This window comes from Rhinolophus ferrumequinum, chromosome 16 (assembly GCF_004115265.2).
Source record: "Rhinolophus ferrumequinum isolate MPI-CBG mRhiFer1 chromosome 16, mRhiFer1_v1.p, whole genome shotgun sequence".
Lineage (NCBI taxonomy): Eukaryota > Metazoa > Chordata > Mammalia > Chiroptera > Rhinolophidae > Rhinolophus > Rhinolophus ferrumequinum.
The window spans coordinates 27,753,985-27,773,219 of record NC_046299.1 but is presented as its reverse complement, the minus strand read 5'-3'; positions in this window follow the sequence as shown (position 1 = coordinate 27,773,219).

Here is a 19,235-nt window from a genome sequence, read left to right as displayed (position 1 = left end):
CCCTCTACACCTAGCTTCCCACCTCCCCACAACAGCCCTGAAGTCAGGGCAGTCATCCCTGGCCTGAAGACAACTAATGTTGGTCAGCTGCCCTTGGCAAGAGTCTTCAGCCAGAGCACGTTCCCGGTTAACAGGCTGTATGTGGCAAGGTAAAGACAAGCTTTGATGACTGCACAGGTGATGGCAAACACATCTGCTAACATTCTTCGATGTCAGGGAACAGGAGCAAATCTTTGCTGAGCACGTGTTGTCCTCTGCTGTGTAAAGACAAAAATATTTCAGAAGAGTCCTAGCTGGCTGAGAGCTTACTCTACAACTGAAGAGACAAGACACCACTACAAAACTACTTAATCTAGAGAGCCCTCATCCCATGCCTCTTTCTCCACTTGCATCTCATCCTGCTGCTTCGCAAAGAACACTGGACTAGGAATCAGGCTTCCCAGGTTCTACTATTAACTTACTCTATGATCTAGGCAAGACAGTTCCTTCTGGGCCTATCAAGTAATAAAATGGCTTTTATCAAGCACGTCCAGTCTGCTACGCACTATTTGGTACTTGTGCTAAGAGCTTTACCTGCATTAACTCACTGACACCACACAACAAGCCCAGGAGGAAACACTATCATTATCTTGAGGTTATCCACAGAGAAGGAAAATCACAGGTAGAGAAACTAAGTAAGCCGCCTACCTAGCAAATGCAAGACAGCACCATTTAGAATAGCAAAAGGAAAAAAAAAAAGAGAGTCAAAATAATTCCAATATTCAATTGAGTGTATTGGATCAGAAAATTACAGTACAACCATATGACAGAATACCATACAGCCCATGCAGCCATGCAAAATGAAAGAGTATAATGACACTTATCAACACATAAAGATGCTCATAATAAATTACTGAATGGAAAAGTAGGTTGAAAACTAGTTTTATACTGCAATTCCATTATCTCTAAAAGTTCTAATGGGATTATGAGTATTTTTTGCTCATCTATATTTTTCTGATTTTTTTCCTTCAAAAACATCTATCAAATTGTTCAATGAAGAGCAAACAAAATAATTTTAAAATTAAAAACCAGACACTATCCATGGAGATCTGATCTATAGACAAGGCCATCCCTATAAGTGGGAAACTGCCTTGAGGAATCTTAAGTGAGGCCGAAGTCTTCAAGTCATCCCTCAAATGTTGAATTCTTCTGCTGGTTCTAGTCGGTGTGACTGTTGCATTTCTCACTGTAAAACAGAACATTATCATTAGAGTGTGTGAGCTAACTAGAAAAATACTGGAAGGACAGGAAGGAAGAGAAGAGGGGAAAACAGAAAGAAAAACCCTATTCTTCAAGACTCATCACAAATGTCTCCTCCAAGAAGTAGCCAGAATCATGGTCTAATAACATTTTAACACTGAAAACAACCCAAAAAATCATCAGAGGTAATCGTGTCAATTCATTCTTATCTCCATTCACCGGGTCATCTAAGTAGCGGGCCCTGTGCTAGGTGCTGGTGACACTTGGCTCCCTACCTCCCAAAGGTACCCCGTCGAAGCAGAGACCGAGGGAGGGCCAGGTCCCTGGTGTGCAACCTGTGCTGAGAAGGTCCCACGCTCAGTTTATGGCTCTGCTCTCACTATCTTGAAATCCTTCATTTTTCAACAAGAGGCACACATTTTCATTTTGAACTGGGCCCTATAACTTATGTGGGCCTATCCTGGGGAGGAGAAACATCAAGGTCTTATCAGTGTATCAGTGACGGAGCCTGGAGTAAAAGCTCAAGGCTTTCCACTCTACATCCCAACGGTTCTCTTATATCAACTGGTCTCATTCCTGGGTCCCCAGGGAAATGTGAGCTCTCCTGCTTTCCAGCTCTACAGCTTCATGTATTCCTTTCTCGTGGAACTTACCATATTTGGCATTAACTCATGTATGTATGTGTGAAGTCTTAGTTCTCATCTTATCTCCCCACCAGACTGTAAATTCCATGAGGTCTTGGCTTGTGTCTGCTCATCTCAAACAGTGCTTCGCAGTGTGCTTTACACACTGTTAAAAAAAAAATGTGCTTAAATTTAATCTTATTAGTAACTCCTTGTTTTCTCTTCATGTGCATGAGATTATTCCCAATAGACTTTCCACCATTGGAGAGAAATAAAAATGTCAGGCAGGAGAGTCAAGCATACAAACCAGGATCATAAACGTGCTGGAGGAAGCATTCCCCAAGCGGGCCGTGAGGGTGAGGAATTAGAAGAGGGAGCAGGATTCTGCAGAGAACAGCACAGAGTTGTCATCCTCTCCTCTGTCGTCAGGGTCACACAGACTGGAAGGAGATGATTGAGATGGTGGGCAGCATAATGGTTAAGCCTGTCGGCAGAATCCTAGCTCCAACGTCTAAGATGGATCACTTACGCAGGCTCTCAGATCCCTCATCTGTATCATGAGGAAAACACAACCCTCTCAGGTCTACTTGTGAGCTGTATGCATGTCAAGTGCTTACACACTGCCTCATGCATAAGCACTCAATAAGTGAACAGTATTACTAGGAGGCCAAGTCATGAAAGATGCGATCTTAAAATGTGTTGGTTTTGGTAACGTGTTTACCCAGTTACCCAAGAGATAGTCATTTGCAGAAACATCAGCTGGAGAACCACCAGGATGGAAGAAAAAAAATCAAATGAGACCAAGGGAATTAAGAATCAAGGAGTTTAGTTGTTATATCACTAAAACCCTGGTGATCATTTGTACCTAATTTCTTTTGTAGCATCTTGAAGAATGTGAAGCAAGTAGTGCAAAGAGCAAAAGTTCCTTAAAGAACCGATTTTCTTGTTTCTTACTGATTAATTACTCAGAAAAAGTGAATCTGCATTCTCGTGCTGTATAGATTACTGAGGGCACAGAACTGATTTAAAATCGTGGAACGCCAGATTCAAGAATTCCACATTCTGTGGAGGTCAATCCTGGGGATGTGGCTTTAGGGAAGTCTGGTGAGATGCTGGAGGTTGGTCAGGAGAAGCCTGTGGGGCCCGGTAAAAATGAGGGGAGCTATGGGGATGGCTGTGCTTGGGAGGCAAGGCCAAAACGAGCATTAATCCGTAACCCCAAGAGTCTAGTCACAGGCCTCTGTTTATCAATCTATGCGTATATATACTCACTCCAACGTGTCTGGTATTATTGCTTGGATGAAAACGTGTACATAACAGCATCCCAATTCAATACAATTGTATTGTATTTGACCAAGTGTGTAAGGTTGGACTTTGAGATTGTTTTATGCTATTAAATAGTCAAAGTAAGACATTTAAATGTTGACCTAGATGGACCTTTGAGAGAAATCAAAAGTACCGAAGACACTGCTATCCATTTCTACTGTATTAATAGAAAGGCCTGCCTTAGGTCAGGGGGTGGGGAGGGGTACAAAAGGAGGGGGCAGTGTGAAGGCAGCTGCCTCCTCCTTTTTTTCTGACTGAGCAGGGGATTCATCAATTAGAATATGCTGAGTGTACTTTAGAAGGCTCACTATTCTGAAGTAACTTAGTTAATGAAGTATTTACCTGAGAAAACCATTTTTAGGATTGGTGGATAGAAGCCGGTAAGAAGGACTATGCAAAGAGAGAGGAGAAAAAAGAGGGTGGTACAGAGAAGGAGGTCAGGGGAGCGGCAAGAGAGAAGACGAGAGATCATTACACGACCTGAATAAAAAAAAATACCACTTCAGGCTACTAGCCTCACTAAACTAATGTCACCATAACAAGGTCAAAAAATCAACAACAATGTTGTTAAGGGGATAACTGACATGCTGGAAGCTGCTGGAAGCTTGTCAGAGGTGACTGGAAGAGTTCACTGAGGAAATTCATTACACAAGGCCTAATTGAGTCACATGGGTACCCTGGGACAGTTAATAACACTTGGTTAGCATTTACCAAGAGGAGATGCCCATTGCAGGGTGGGGAAAGGGCAGAGAAGCAAATGGCATCAGTGCCTATCAGGTGACAGCCCCGTCTCCATTACCTCAGCAAGTCTGTCCTATTCCCAGACAGGCTTGCCCTGTCTCCTAAAACTGTCTCCTAAACCTTCCCTTACCTCGACCCACTTCCATGAACGGCAGTTTAGTGACCATCTCTAGTCACTGTACCACAGCCCTCAGGGTATCTTCCCACCTGCTTCCCCAGCTGGCTGAACCACATGGCTCTCTGTGACAGGAGGTCTGGGAAAGTCACCTATTTCCAGGGACGTTTGGAGCGCTCTTAGATTCGAGATCTAAGCAGCACTTACATGGCCTTTTTATCTGGCTCTGGCTGTAAGGAGATAATCTGAAAGAATCATGTCCTACAGCCAAGGGAGTAAGGGCAAGTGGACTTAGTACAAGCGAGACGTGAACAGAGATACCTGTCTCCTTCCTTAGGCCAAATGAACCAAGAGCTTCTTCATTTGACCTGACTAGAAGTAGAGCAGAACCAGGCAGCATGTCAGAACCAGGTTCCGAGAATTCGCTGTAGTCCAGGCTGCCACCTCCAAAGAAGCAGGGCTATTCGTGGTGAACCCTCCAATAGAAGGGAAGTAAGGACTCCTGAGGGGCCAGTGGCAGACCCTTTGTTTGACTCACTGTGACTCCTGAACAAGGCTCAATGGGGTAGAACAATGTAATTCTATCAGTTGGTATTCAAACCATAGGCTGCTTCACTCTTTGGTTCCAGACTAACTGTACTAGACCTGCACCAGGGCTTCGAACCCCCAGAGGGTTCATTGGGAGTGGGAGCAGAGCCAGCCAGGAGCCCTGGGATTGTGGGGAAAGAACTCTCAAATCATTCAACTAACCAATATCATGTGCCTGCTCTGTTCCAGGTCCTCTGCTGGGGAAACAGAGAACCAGGACAGGACCTTATCCTCAAGACATTCACAATCTAGTGTCTATCACAAAGACAGTGTGATAGATACACTTCTTAAAAAATTGAAATACAATTCACATACCAGAATATTCACTCTTTTAAAGTGTCCAACCCAGTGGGTTTTAGTATATTTATAAGGTTGTGCGTATGATTACAATTTAATTCCAGAACATTTTCATTACTAATATACTTTCTGTTTCTATAGATTTGCCTATTTTGGTCATCTTATATAAATAGAATCATACAGTATACGGCCTTTTATGTCCGGCTTCCTTCACTTAGCATAACGTTTTCAAGGTTCATCCTTGCTGTAGGATGTATCAATCAGTTCTTCGTTCCTTTTTATGACTGAGTAACATTCCGTTGTACGTATGACCACAGTTCGTTTATCCTATCATCAGTCGATAGACACTTGGGTTGTTTCCACTTTTGGGCTATTATGAAGAATGCTGCTGGGAACATTTGTGTGGACATATGTTTGCAATTCTCTTGGATAGATACCTAGCAGTGGAATTGCTAAGTCCTGTGGGATATGGAAGTCTAACTTTCTGAGGAACTGCCAAACTAGCTCGAGCCAGGTTTCTATTATTTTAACTGGCAGAGGCCAGTACACCTTGCTGAATGAAAAGCATGGACCACTTTATTTTTATGTGTATTATTACTTTAAGTGTTTTTATAAAAATTATCTGAGGATAAGTATACTACTAATCATTTTAGACAATTTTGAAAATACAGAGACATTTGAAGGGGAAAAAAATGAAAATCATCCACATCCCTACTGTCCAAAGCCTACCATTTCGCTTCCTTTTTTCCTTTTAATCTTTTTTTCCCTCTGTATACTTTTAATAAAGCAATGTCATATTGTATGTTTAGTTTTATATTCTGCATTTCTCTCTGATCATTATATTGTAAGTAGTTCAGTATTCACTGTTTTATAAACTAGTCTTCAAATTTATTTCTTTTATGTTTTTCTTTTTAAAATGTTTTCTTTATGTTTCTTGCTTTTGGAGAGGGGGCTAAGGTGACAAGGGGGGGACTTGAGGGAAAGAGGAGGGAGATGCCAAGGAGAATACATGAGCGAGAAAGAAAAGAGAGCAGAGACGACCCCTGTTTGCTTTCTTATAGGTCTGTATTTTATCCTGCCTGATTGCAGAAAAAGATTTAAGGCACTGCTTTCTTTGTGGTCTTAGAACAGCTCTCCAGCCTCTTTTTCTGGTGGTGGTGGCTGCAGTGGCTGCTGTTGTTTCCATGTGCCTGTGGCCGTGAAGCTGAGCCAGAGGCCGCTTCTGCAGGCTGCAATTCAAGACGGCCAATTCGCAATCCTAGCAAAATCAATCTATTGGAAACTAATGAGGCACAAATAGTTCATGCACTTTGAGGCAGATCTGCCAAATGAGATGAACGGGGCTCAATCAGCAGGGAAAATCAATGATGCAAAAATGCATTTCAGTCTAGCGTTACTTCCTGCTGGGGTGCCCGCAACATCTCATTCTATTGTTCTGATGCTTCTGTGGCAATTCTGGCTGAAGCTTCTGTAGGCCAGGCCAGGAGAACTCCCTCACCCAGGGTTTCATATGCCCAGGGGTTGGTAAATGCCAAGATTTGGTGATTGTAACAAAGAGGCCCGGGCAGCCAACATGTGTGAGAAGTGAAGACTTTCAGTTTTGTAAGCAAACACTAGCCTCTAATGTGTCCAAACCACTTTCTCTTAACAGGTCGTGTAATTAGCAAGGGACATAATTATAACTTTCCAAGAGCGTAAATCACAAAAGTATCGTGGCATTCATTCACATTTATAAAACAAAATATGGAGTGATGGTTTTAATATTGTCTCATTTTTTTCTGCCACTAAGTTTATTTTCCCTGAAATATTCAACTTGTAAATGCAATCATTGTGAAAAATTTAGAAACTATTGATAAGCAAAGAGAAAAAAATTAAATAATCTCTATTACATTTTATTTATATCTTGCCAAAATTCTCTCCATGTAAAATCATTTTTTAAAAAAAAGACCATGGAATACATAGCGTTCTATAACTTTTTAAAAATTGTAACATTCTAAAGAAGCCTTTTCACAGTGTCCTGAGGTTGCCTAGACGGTAAAGCCTCCCTGTCAGTTTGGAGCCCACTTGGTCCTTGGGAGGCCTGATTATAACAGTTTGGGTCAAGGAAGTGGGGAAGAAACTAGGTAACACAAAGTCTGATCCCAGATATTGGGTGTCCTGCAGGAACTGGGGCTCAGGCAAAGAGCTAATCCTGACAGGTCTGGCCAGTCAGCTAGCTCCAAGAAAACCATTAGGGATAAACGACACCCCGATTTCTCCTGTGGGGTCAGCAGGTTATGCCCAAGGGTGGTCAGAAATCCAAGGGCACAGGCTAAAGACTCAAAGCCCAGTCTGACCAAGTAGGATTAGACTGAGGCCATTCCAGGGTCCTGGAAAGCCTGTCAATCACCTGAAGTAGTTGACTCTCTCCTCAAGAGCAAGGACTGCATCCATTTTTGTTAGCAGAGTGGAAATTCAGTAGGTATTTGTTAAATAAAGGAATGATGGTTCTGCTTCTTGCTAATCATGCTTCTAGTCTTAGCTTAGATAGTATCTCCTCTGAGGAACAGACAGAAATAGGAACATCAGTCCAGATTAAGGGAATGGCCTGAAGATAGTCATAGAGCTAGTCAAGTGCAAGATGAGTGAGATGAGACCAGAGGGTTTAGGAATGTGAGCACTGTAGTTTTAGGCATAAAGTTAGAGATATTAATTGGGGCTGGAGTGCCGTGGCCTTGAAAGCTAAGCTCATGATTTCATCTGGTAGCCAGTGAAAAGCCACCATAGGTTTTCAAACAGGGGAGTGGAATGATGGAGGTGGCATGCAAGGACAACCTGTCTGGTGGCAGCAGCAAGATGGATTAGAGCCGAGAAAGGCCAGAGGCAGAACAACCAGTTGAGAGGGTACTGTAATAGTCCCGGAGGAATAAAGGCTAGAACTAGGGAGGAGACTATGGGGAATGGAAAGGGAGAGGCATTTTATTTATCTACTCATTCATTCATCAATCACTGAGAGCCAGGAACTGTGCTATATCTGGGCACCAACCTCACGCGTGGCAAGACTTGCCTTCTGCGGGGATACATGATGCCAAGCAGAAGGTAACCAAAGATGACTCTCCTAGATGACTAGGATTTTGATGGTGCCATTAAAAGAAATGGAGGAGGCAGGAGAAAGTCCTAGTTGGGGCATCTAAGCAATAATTCAGAATGTTTGGTGCTACCATAGCACAGGAAGATGGAACGATGCAGCAGGCAGGTGGAAAAGTAGAACTTGAGCTGGAGAGGGAAGTCAAGTCAGAAGGTGAGATGTGGGTACCTCGGTGAGGAGAGGAGCTTCAGATCCACAAGAGTCCTATGACTTAGGAAAGTCTGAAGCAGCCTGACTGAGCCTCATTCCAAGCTCAGAGCAGGGAAAGAACAATGTACAGACCTGGTACAGGTCTTTGCTTATCAAAGAAAAAGACCTGGTACAAACCTGCTGTCCCTTTCCCGTGATTCCCGACACCCCGGCCACATCACACACATGGAGATGACTTTTCAGAAGTTGATTATTGAAAGCCTCCAATCTGACTCCTGTTTCACCTCTGGCTTGAATAGTGCTCTTCCCCCTCTCAGCTCGGAAAGGGTTACTGCAGCCAGATGGTAAACTGTGAACAGAAATAAACTCTTGTCACAAATAGGAAGTATATTTATATCCAATCCTATAATATCACTGCAGGCATAATTATAGCCAATTCTGTAATTGCGTTGTAGGTATCAGGCATCAAAAACCAACCAGATGTGTCACGCAGACCGGGAAGATATGGCTGTTCAGACAGGGAGCGACAGGGCCAGCTGCCCCTGTGAGATGACTGGGTGACACAGGGCTATTTACAGTTTATCCAGGGTTCTATCCACAAAGGCAGGGAGCGAGGTAATAATTTTGTGGGGTACACAGTTCAAACTCCTGTTTCAGTAGTACTGCATGCTTTTAGTCGTATTTCGTTAAAAAGTATAAAATCAATGCTTATTCATTGTACAAGGTTCGGGAAATATGGAAAATTATCCATAGTTCCACAATCCAAAAGTAGCATTGTTAGAGGGTATTATGCTAAGTGAAATAAGTCAGACAGAGAAAGACAAATACCATATGATTTCACTTATATGTAGAATCTTAAAAAACAAAATAAACGAACAAACAAAATAGAATTAAACTCCTACATACAGAGAACAAACTGATGGTTGCCAGATGGAAGAGAGGATGGGGGAAACTGAGTGAAAAGGGGAAAGGAATTAAATACAAATTGCCAGTTATAAAAACCGTCACGGGGATGTAAAGTACAGCGTGGGAATATAGTCAATAATATTGTAATAACTATGTATGGTGTCAGGTGGGTGCTAGACTTATTGGGGTGATCACCTCACATGCTATATAAATGTCTAACCACTATGTTGTACACCTGAAACTAATATAATATGGTATGTCAACTATAATTGATTTTTTAATTTAAAAATAAAGATGAACTGCAAACAGAATAGCATTACTAACTTCTTTGTATTTCTCACTGCAGCATTTTATTTTGTATATATGTGTTTTATATCATACTGTAAATAACATTTTACATCTTGTTTTTCTCATTTAATGTTATGCGTACTTCCTTATATCATAAAGATGTACCCAAAATATTATTTTAAAAGTTTCTATTGGTATATGCATATGATGGCATACTATACATCAGTTAAAATGAATAAACCGAAGCTTCAATGTATCAAGAAATAATTCTTAATATAAGATTAATAAAAAATGTAATTTGTAGAATCATAAGTACAATTCAATTTTTGAGAAGTAAAATATCAAAAACAATATTATATATTGTTAATGTTATCAGATATGTAAAAAATGTAGACAAATAGATAAAAGGAATTTTCTCTGGGGAAGGAGGAAAGCGGTCGAAATTAGGGAGGGGTATGCAGAGATTGATTTCTATAATTTATTATTTCTTTAAAAAAACGATCTGAAACAAATATGGCAGTATCTTAAGATTTATTAAATCTTTGTGGTGAATCAATGTGTGTTCATTATATTCTCTCTTTCCTCCATGTTTCAAATATTATAGATCATCATTTCTTAAATTAACAAACTTTACTTTTTAGAGCAGTTTTAGGTTTATAGAAAAGTTGACTAAAAAGTACAGGGAGTTCTCACATACCTCACCACGCCCCTCATCACACACACACCCACACCCACACCCCCCCCCTCCACACACACACACACACACTGCTTTCCCTATTATTAACATCTTGCCTTAGTGTGGTACATTTATTACAATTGGGCCAATATTGGCACATTTTTATTAACTAAAGTCCATAGTTTACATCAGGGTTCACTTTTGTGTTGCATATTCTATAGGTTTTGACAACTGTAAAATGCCATGCATCCATCATTACAGTATCGTTCAGGATAGTTTCACTGCCCTAAAAATTACCTGTGCTCCACCTATTTGTTTCTCACACCTCCCTCCCTCCACCCAAACCCCTGGCAACCACTGATCCTTTTACAGTCTCCACAGTTTTGCCTTTTTCAGACATGTCATATAGATGGAATCATACAGTATATAGTCTCTGCAGGTAGGCTTCTGAATAAATTATTTCAAAATCAACCATTTAATGAAGAAGACAAAACCACCAAGAATTTCACTATTTTGAGATAATTACTGTCAATCATGCACACAATGTATCTTTTTTCATGTAAATGGCATCATAGTGTGTAAAATATTGTTACCTTTTTTTCCTTCACAAAGAATATATTATGAAACTTGTGTGATTCAAATTCTCTCTTTTTTAAGGCCTTTAAGAATGTTTCGTGGTGTGGAATATTAAATCACTGAGTTAACCAATAGTTAAATACTATTGGACTTTTAGGCTGTTTTCTTCTGTGGCAGGACTTTTTTGTGGACTTGAGGAGCCCCTCTTAAACTGGAAAAGGCCCTTGAAGTCTCCAGAGAATTGGGAATAGTCAGCCTTCCAGATATGTATCACCTGGACAACAGGCTTGACATTAGCTGTGAGTTCCCTCCAATCAGTGATATTGTTTACCTATTTTCCTCCTCCATTGCCAAACATAGAGTCTAACACACTGCAGGTTCTTGGGAGAACATGGATCGAATGGATCCGAAGTGCCCCTAATCAATTTACCTTGGGGTCCTTTCTAAGGAAATTCCCGAACCACAGAGAGGACTAACTTCTTGAAGAGCTTGTATTGTTCCCTAGAAACCCAAGAAAGAGATCAGGGAGCCCTGTTTTGTAGAGCAAAGCTGGATGGGCACCGTGAGGAATTGGGATGCTGGGATTGGGTGGGAGCAGAGGGCAGTGGGTGTGTCTGCAGAGAGGCTCCAGCCCGTGGGACAGTAAGAACCTGCCCATGGCCCGGGGACTCCAGCAGTAAGTGACTGGAGTTTTGTGTAGTTGGAGGAAGTACTCGTGCGCCCCTGAGAACATTATTTTTTTCAGTCAGTTTAATCATACTGGTTGAGAACTGTGGTATGGGACTTCTGGTTCAAATCTCAACTCAGCCACCTCAGGATATCTGACTTTGGTTAAGTGGCTAAGCCATAACGGCTTCAGTCCCAAAAGGGGAATAAACGAACACCACCTCAAAGAGTTTTCTGGAAGGTTAAATGAGATTATATATGCAAAGTGGGAAGCAAAGTGCCTGGCATTTAGTAAGTGCTCAGTAAATGTTAACAAAACAGCAACAACATCAGCTGAGCATCTGTTCTGTGAAAAAGTAAGGTGATCCGTCAGCAGGAACGTGAGATAGCCAACCCAAGAAAGTCAGCATGATTCTCACAAAAACACTTTCTTCCTAGAGAAAGGCCCAGCACATTTCACAACACCAGGCATGGCCTGGATTCAAGTGGGTGGGGAACCAAAGGAGCAGGAAACAGAAACACCCTACTCGGCAACTCCAAAGGAATCGGAGCTACTTTAATGATTTTTGTAAGCTACCCACCAGTCTATGTACATTCCCTTGTTTTTATATTTATTCTCATATGTAGCCATCTCTAGCTCATACCTTTTGTTTGGTTTCTAAATCCAGCCATCTCAGATGGATTTTTAAATGGACACATCCCCTAGTTCTACTTCTCATCCAATGAGGAGATATTTATCCATAATAGCCCTACACGTGCTCGTCTAATCTAAGAGATATTCCAGATTCCTCTCCTTCAGTCATTTCCATACAAAGCTTGTCAATTCCACTTTCAAAACAGATCTTAAATCTCTCCTCTTCCCGCTATCACCATTGCCACCTTTCTTCATCCCTCACCTAGACTCCTGGCCCCTAACCGATCTTACGTCCACATTTCTACCACACAGTCTATTTTCCCCCAGGAACCAGGGTACCTTTTCAAAATGTAAATCAGATCATGACTGTCTCCCTATGTGAGGCTGAGTTCCCCAGAAGCGGACCCTAGGACAAGGATTCATGAGCAACTGTTTTATTTAAAAAGTGCCTCAGCAGAAACCCGTAGGGGAGTGGTGGAAGCTGCACAGGGAACCAGAAGACCCAAACAAGAAAGCTGCCTGGAAGCCTGGACTGCCTCCAGACTTGTTCCTCCTAAGAAGGGCTGGGTTTTCATACTCCCTCTCTACTAGCTGAGTCCTGGGCCAAGGAGGGCTGGGAGGCGCTCTCTGAGCATATGAGCAAAGAGCTCCTGTGGCCCAGGGGAACAACGACACAGGAGCTGGTCCTTGTGGCACAACTGCACAGCAGCTGGGGACTGACACACAGAAACCGCAACAGGGATCCTTGGTGAAGCACTGGCAAGGTCCACTCCACTTCCCTCTCTTATTTCCTACCTCAGGTCCTTGTTCATTTCTTTTATAACACAGGTCATGATCTATAAGTAGTTTGTATCATTGTCTCTACATTGGCTTATTATCTGCTTCCTTCCCCTATGAAAATGAAATATCCAGGAGAGTAGTGAGTGTGTTTGTCTTGTTGCCTTTTCTATGCCGGCCCCTAGAATAGAGACGGCACATTGTGGGTTCTCCCCCCAAAATTTGTAGGGATGGATAAATGGATGATGGCAGTTTCTACAGTGTCAAGCAGCTCACCCCACTTTCAGAAAGCCTTAACTGCAAGTCTGACTCATGGCTGAGCTATAATCAGCTTCTGTATCACAACAACCGGTCTCCTCTCTGGAACAACTCAGGAGGTGATTACGTCTTCCATGTCAGTCCCTCAAATATCCAATGTCCCACCTTTCCCTCCTCCAGACTAATCAACGCTGGCTTCTCCAAAGGTTCCTCATTTGATGTGGATTTTAGAGCCACTGGATCTATAATTTCACTAGTCTGATAAAATTCTTTTCTCCTACCCACACAACACATAGCAATCCCTCCCATGCCACCCTGAATACGCCCAATCTTGGAAGGTAAACTGGGTTAAGCAAGATAAGAATTTGGAGGAGCAAAGCTGAAGATTACCAGCTAGCGCTCCAGAGCCAGCAGGCCAGGGTTTGAATCCCAGCTTCACGTATTGTTAAAATGACTGATTTTGGGCAAAACTTTACTTCTTCATTTGTATAAGGGGGGAAATAAGAGCAACTACATAACAGAGTTGGTGTAAGGGTTAAATTAAATCAGACGGTGGCTGCAAAGCACTTAGTAGAGTGCCTGGCACATCTTTAAGGACTTGGAGCTTCTCCAAAGCTGACCTAATAGGTCTCTGTGCCCCCACAAGCTACTTTTCCCCAGTCAAATCCTCCTGCTAACCCAGCTCCATCACAGACACCTCCAGGCTCCTTCAGTCATGCTAAGGCTTCCAGGTCCTGTATCCAGATGTCTTCCTGGCTCTTATATCTTCCTATTTTCTCATCCTCACTCTCCACCTCCAGATTCGGCGTCTCTATCCTAATCCTGGCTACTTATCCACACATCCACCACATATCCAGTCTCCCTTTCTCTTTTACTTGTCCTTCTTGTTCACTTAATTCTTTCTTGCTTTTTGTTCTTCTCCCTCCACCTTTCTTTATATCATGGAAACTCTAACCAGTAAAGTTATTTTTCTCATTTTTCATTTTCTATTCTTCCTCCTACCTTGGCTCCAGATAGCCAAGAAGAAATGGTCAACCTGGGAATAGCAAAGTCGGGAAATGCTAGTTCTCTCACCACACAGGCCTCTTAAGCTACAGGCCATTTTTCATCTGCTCCTTGCCACAGACTAAGTGGTAAAAATCAAGGCCGGAAGGAGAGCCACCGGCAGCAGTGAAGATAGAGAACAAATAGGAAGCTCTCTTTCCCGCCCATGTATATGTATGTGTCTCATTGCTTTCCCAGCCCATTGCACCAGTACACTACAGTAACAGCTGTCTGTCTTGTTGCTGATTTTAATGGAAATCCCTCTGATATTTTTGCCATTAATGATGATTTTTTTTCTAGGTTTTGTGCTCAATAGCCTTTATCCAATGGAGGGCGTTCTCTTCTATGTCTCGTTTGCTAAGTTTATATATTATGTAGTGGTGGTTATTTGGCTTACGTTTCTAGGTTGGAAGCATAGCACTGAAAAATCAGGGTGATACGTAGGCTGGCTTGGGAGGTATCCTGGGAATAGCAGAAGAAAGAATTGAGGCCAAGCGGGCAGGCTGGGGGATGATGGAGCTTCCTGTCCTGAGGGACTGTCATGGGGTGATAGCAGCTCCTCATACTCTGCTAACTGTGGCCTTGCGATTCACACTCCACTGGACCTCGCAGGGTGGCAACGCAAAACTTGCCTCTAAAGTTCTCCTTTCTTCTTTTATTAACATAAATAAGCAATTCTGGATTTTCAAGAAGCGTTTGGAGCTTCTTGAATTGGAGCAGATAACTGAAACTCCATCCCTTTTCACGTGAAAGCTTTTTGGAGGTGGATCTGATTCTGGTTTTCCATTCCAATCAGCTGCTGTGAAAGCCACTTGTTCTTGCTGTGAGCAAATCAAGACTCTTTTTCTCCCTGATGGAAATTCAGGAAGGAAACCAAATAATTCCCAACAGAGACAAGAGTTGACCACAGTACCATCCAAAACGGCTTTTAAAGATTTCAATCTTGCATGTGAGAACTTTGGCAGCCGAGGTTGGTTACTCGCTCTACATTGTCCGCTAGACAGAAGGCTTGGGAGGAGATGTGGTTCTGCCATTTTGACAGGAAAATCTTTTCTGATGGAGAAGAGGTTGCAGCTGAAACATTGATGAGGTGCATTTTAACACTAAAATTTCTCTGAAAGCATTTATGACAAGCATCCAAAATAAAATACAGAACACTCATAGGCAGATATTTCTCAAAAAACCAACCTGCTCATACTGCAGGATTGGTGAAAGGAAGGGACCTTCTGACATAAAATTACCCAGTGAGGCATCTATGGATTGCTCTTCTACCCCGTTATATGATAGCTTTGGGGTTTTTTGTTTTGTTTTTACGATGATTGATGGGAAATTGGTCACCCTTTCCCTGGAAAACCAAGAGTTGACTGTGCTTCATTTCTGTACTGAGTTTCACTCTTAACTCCAGAGAGTTGCGGAAAATAAGTGCTAAGCAACCTGTCATAAAGGGAGAATTTAAACAAACTGCTAATGTGTCCGACAGCTTTGGAATAGCCTCAGAGGTGGCAAGTAAATAAAATCTACGAAGAAGAGTTGAAGGAACTGGTATAGCTCAGCCTTAAAAAGAGAAGGTGACAGGCTTACCTCGTAACTGTTTCTAGTACAATAAATGAGACCACCTACACACTCCAAAGACACCTTCTGTGCGCAGCTGATGGTGGTGTACTGGAAAATCGCAGTGGGCTTAGCTTAGGAGAACTATGGCCCAGTCTCACTCAGTACCAACAGGTGACCTTGGCAGTCTCCCTGTCTACCTCAGTTTCCACCTCTGTAAAAGTAAAAAGCTGGGTGCCTTTGGGGTTCCCAGCCAAGACTTCCTTTAAGGCTCACAAAGGAAATGTTTGGACATGTCGAACCACCCCAAAGATATAGTACTTTGAAATTATTACATAATAAATGCATCTATTTAGTGAGCAAAATCATTCAAACACAGAGCTCTCTAGGAAAAAGAACAGTAAAAGAGGTGCTCAGTGAAGAGAGTTTGGGGACCAGGCTGTAAGACACTCTAGAGGAAGGGTGGTGCCTGTTTCATCTCAGAGAACTCAGCACTCAGCAAAATACCTCCTTAAATGCTCAGGAAGTTTCAAACATACGCAGATGCAGGGAGAACATATGTACCTATCACCCAGCCTCTACGAACTCATGGGTTTAAATATATATAAGGAGTTTGAGTTCAATGACGTTATAATCTGTATTGATTACCCCACCACTGGCCACTGAGATTGTGGGGTCCTCTAATGTGCTCCTCGGCCCTTTCGGCCCCACTCCCATGGTGTTTGAGGTTCTTCCTTTCTTGTTTCTTTCCCATTTGATTGAGATATAACTGACACCTAACACTGCATTAGTTGAAGATGTGTAACCATGATTTGATAGATGTAAATATCCCAACATAATTACTACAATACATTAACATCCGTCACCTCACATAGTTACCATTATTTTTCTCATGATGAAAACTTTTAAGATCTACTCTATCAGCAGTTTTCAAATATCTAATACAGTGTTATTAACTACAGTCACCACGCTGTACTTTACAGCCCCAGCACTTATTCATTTTATAACTGGAAGTTTGTAATAGGTTCTTACTTTCTGTGGACTCCACTTCTGAGACACTGTCTCAGAGATAATGTCCTTCTCAGCAATGCCCTCCGACCACAGATACAGGAGCCTCATCCTTGGCTTCACATACACACACTGAGATACAAAGTGCTGTTTCTTCTTTTTGGGTCTCATAGGAAAGTGTTCTGTAAGATAGGTAAGGATTGTGTCAAGGAGGAAGGGGACGTGTGTGGGCTCAACTGGTCCCCTCTGGCCGAGGATGAGGGTGAGACTGCCAGTGAGTGGGATGGGGTGTGGGGGATGGGCGCTCAAACCCTTGCCTCTGGGGGCCGGCCTGGTGGCTCACGAGGTTAGAGTTAGTGCTCCTAACTCCGAAGGCTGCCAGTACGATTCCCACATGGGCCAGTGGGCTCTCAACCACAAGGTTGCTGGTTCAATTCCTTGAGTCCCGCAAGGGATGGTGGGCTCTGCCCCCAGCAACTAAGATTGAACACAGCACCTTGAGCTGAGCTGCCGCTGAGCTCCCAGATGGTGCCAGATGGCTCAGTTGGTTGGAGCGCGTCCTCTCAACCACAAGGTTGCGGGTTCGACTCCGCAAGGGATGGTGGGCTGCGTCCCCTGCAACTAGCAATGGCAACTAGACCGGGAGCTGAGCTGCTCCCTCCACAACTAAGACTGAAAGGACAACAACTTGAAGCTGAATGGTACCCTCCACAACTAAGATTGAAAGGACAACAACTTGACGTGGAAAAAAGGCCTGGAAGTACACACTGTTCCCCAATAAAGTCCTGTTCCCCTTTCCCAATAAAATCTTAAAAAAAAAACACACACAAAAAAAACCCCCATAGCTTCTGCACTGGGGAATCAGGGAGAGTACCTGCTTCAGGTTAAAGCTGGCCCCTCAAATCAACCCAAATGGGTACCTAGGCAGAACTGATTTCCCCGTGACTACCTCCTGGCCCATTCTCCCTCCCCCATTCTCTGCTCCACAGGTGGGATGGTGTAGTTTGGGAGGCACCTAGAACGGGAAAGTAAGGTGTGGGGAGGAAGGACAACCTGCCACCCTAACTCTAGGGCTGCTTGACTGGGTTCAGTCCCTATTCAGGTTTTGGATGCATCCAGTTACCAGCCGGGAGTCCTGGACCTAAGGCCCGCCAGCTTCTGCCCTACCCCCTGCCCTAGTATATGACTCAGGCATCGGGAGTGACCCAGGCAGAACCTGGTTCCTTTAGCTTCCAACTCGCAATGAAGTGGGCTATGGGGGAAGAGAAAGGCTTGGCTGGGAGCATGGGACAGAGATGGGTGGACCTTGATTTATTGTTTTTAAAGATCTAGATATATGGTACATGGGACAATATTGGCACTTTTGCAAATGTCAGGGCAGTATTAGTCCTTCTGGCTGAGACATTCCAAGTCAGTGTTTGGATGCCCAAAGTAAGAAGATGTAGACTTCATATTGTGTTTCCCCGAAAATAAGACCTAACTGGAAAATAAGCCCTAGCATGATTTTTCAGGATGACATCCCTTGAACATAAGCCCTAATGTGTCTTTTGGAGCAAAAATTAATATAAGACCTGGTGTTATGCTAGGGGAAACACAGTAGTTTAGCTTAGTCCCTTGCCCTCGTCTGTCCTCTTCCGTTCCCAGTCATCCTGGAAAACAGACTGTCTATGGCATTTCTGAGCTCTGAGCATGCTTAGCATTTGGCTTGGGGCTGCTGCTTTTCATTTAAAGGTGGAAACCAGCAGTGTGAGAGGAGCATGGTGGGAGCATGAGACACACCTAGGGCGCCCCATCATTCCCCGCTTTCCTCAGAAGGGTCCTGATAACCAAGGGTGATGCTTCTCCATTGCCACATCTGTATGACCTTGCCACAGCTGATTAATCAGAGTGTGGACACCTCTCCCAAATGCTCTCATCTGGAAACTCCAAAGAGAGAGATGCAGAGGCTGAGCATTTCTGAAACAAGTCATATCGGTGGCATGAGGTCCATGGATGCTGGCCGCTGAGGTGTCTGGAGTTGTTCTAAGTCCTTCTTTGCCTTAATCTTCTTGTTAATCTCTTCCTTCAAATGGTGACACACTCGATAGCCTTCCAAAAAAATATTATTTTTGTTTATCAGTGTGAGCTAACCTACATCAGTTTCTATTGCCTGTATGCGTACACACAAACAAACAAAAATCTCTTAACTAAAACCATTATTAGAAGGAGCGCTGGATAAGCCAAAGCACCTGGATGCACCCCTTTCACACTGACAACTCCATCCCTGTCATCACAGCTTCAAATCCCAGACTTATCCTCTGCCTATAACCAGAACTGAAGCAATAAGGTGAAATAAAAATTATAATGATGAAAAAATAATAATGACGGTCATAATAATAATACCTCTCATTCTTTTTAGCACTTTTTATATCGGGAATTGTATTAAGTGCTTTACATAAATTATTTTATTGGATCTAATACTCAAAACAACCCTGGGTTCGTTAGGATGCTTTTTGACTCTACATAAGAGAAATCCTAAACTCAAAATAGCTTAAGCACAAGGGAAGTTATTTCATGTGTAACAAGATGTCCTTAGCAAGGGCAGCCCCAGGGTTGGTTAAATTAGAGGCTTGATGGTGTCATCAGGGACCCAGGTTCTTTCCGTC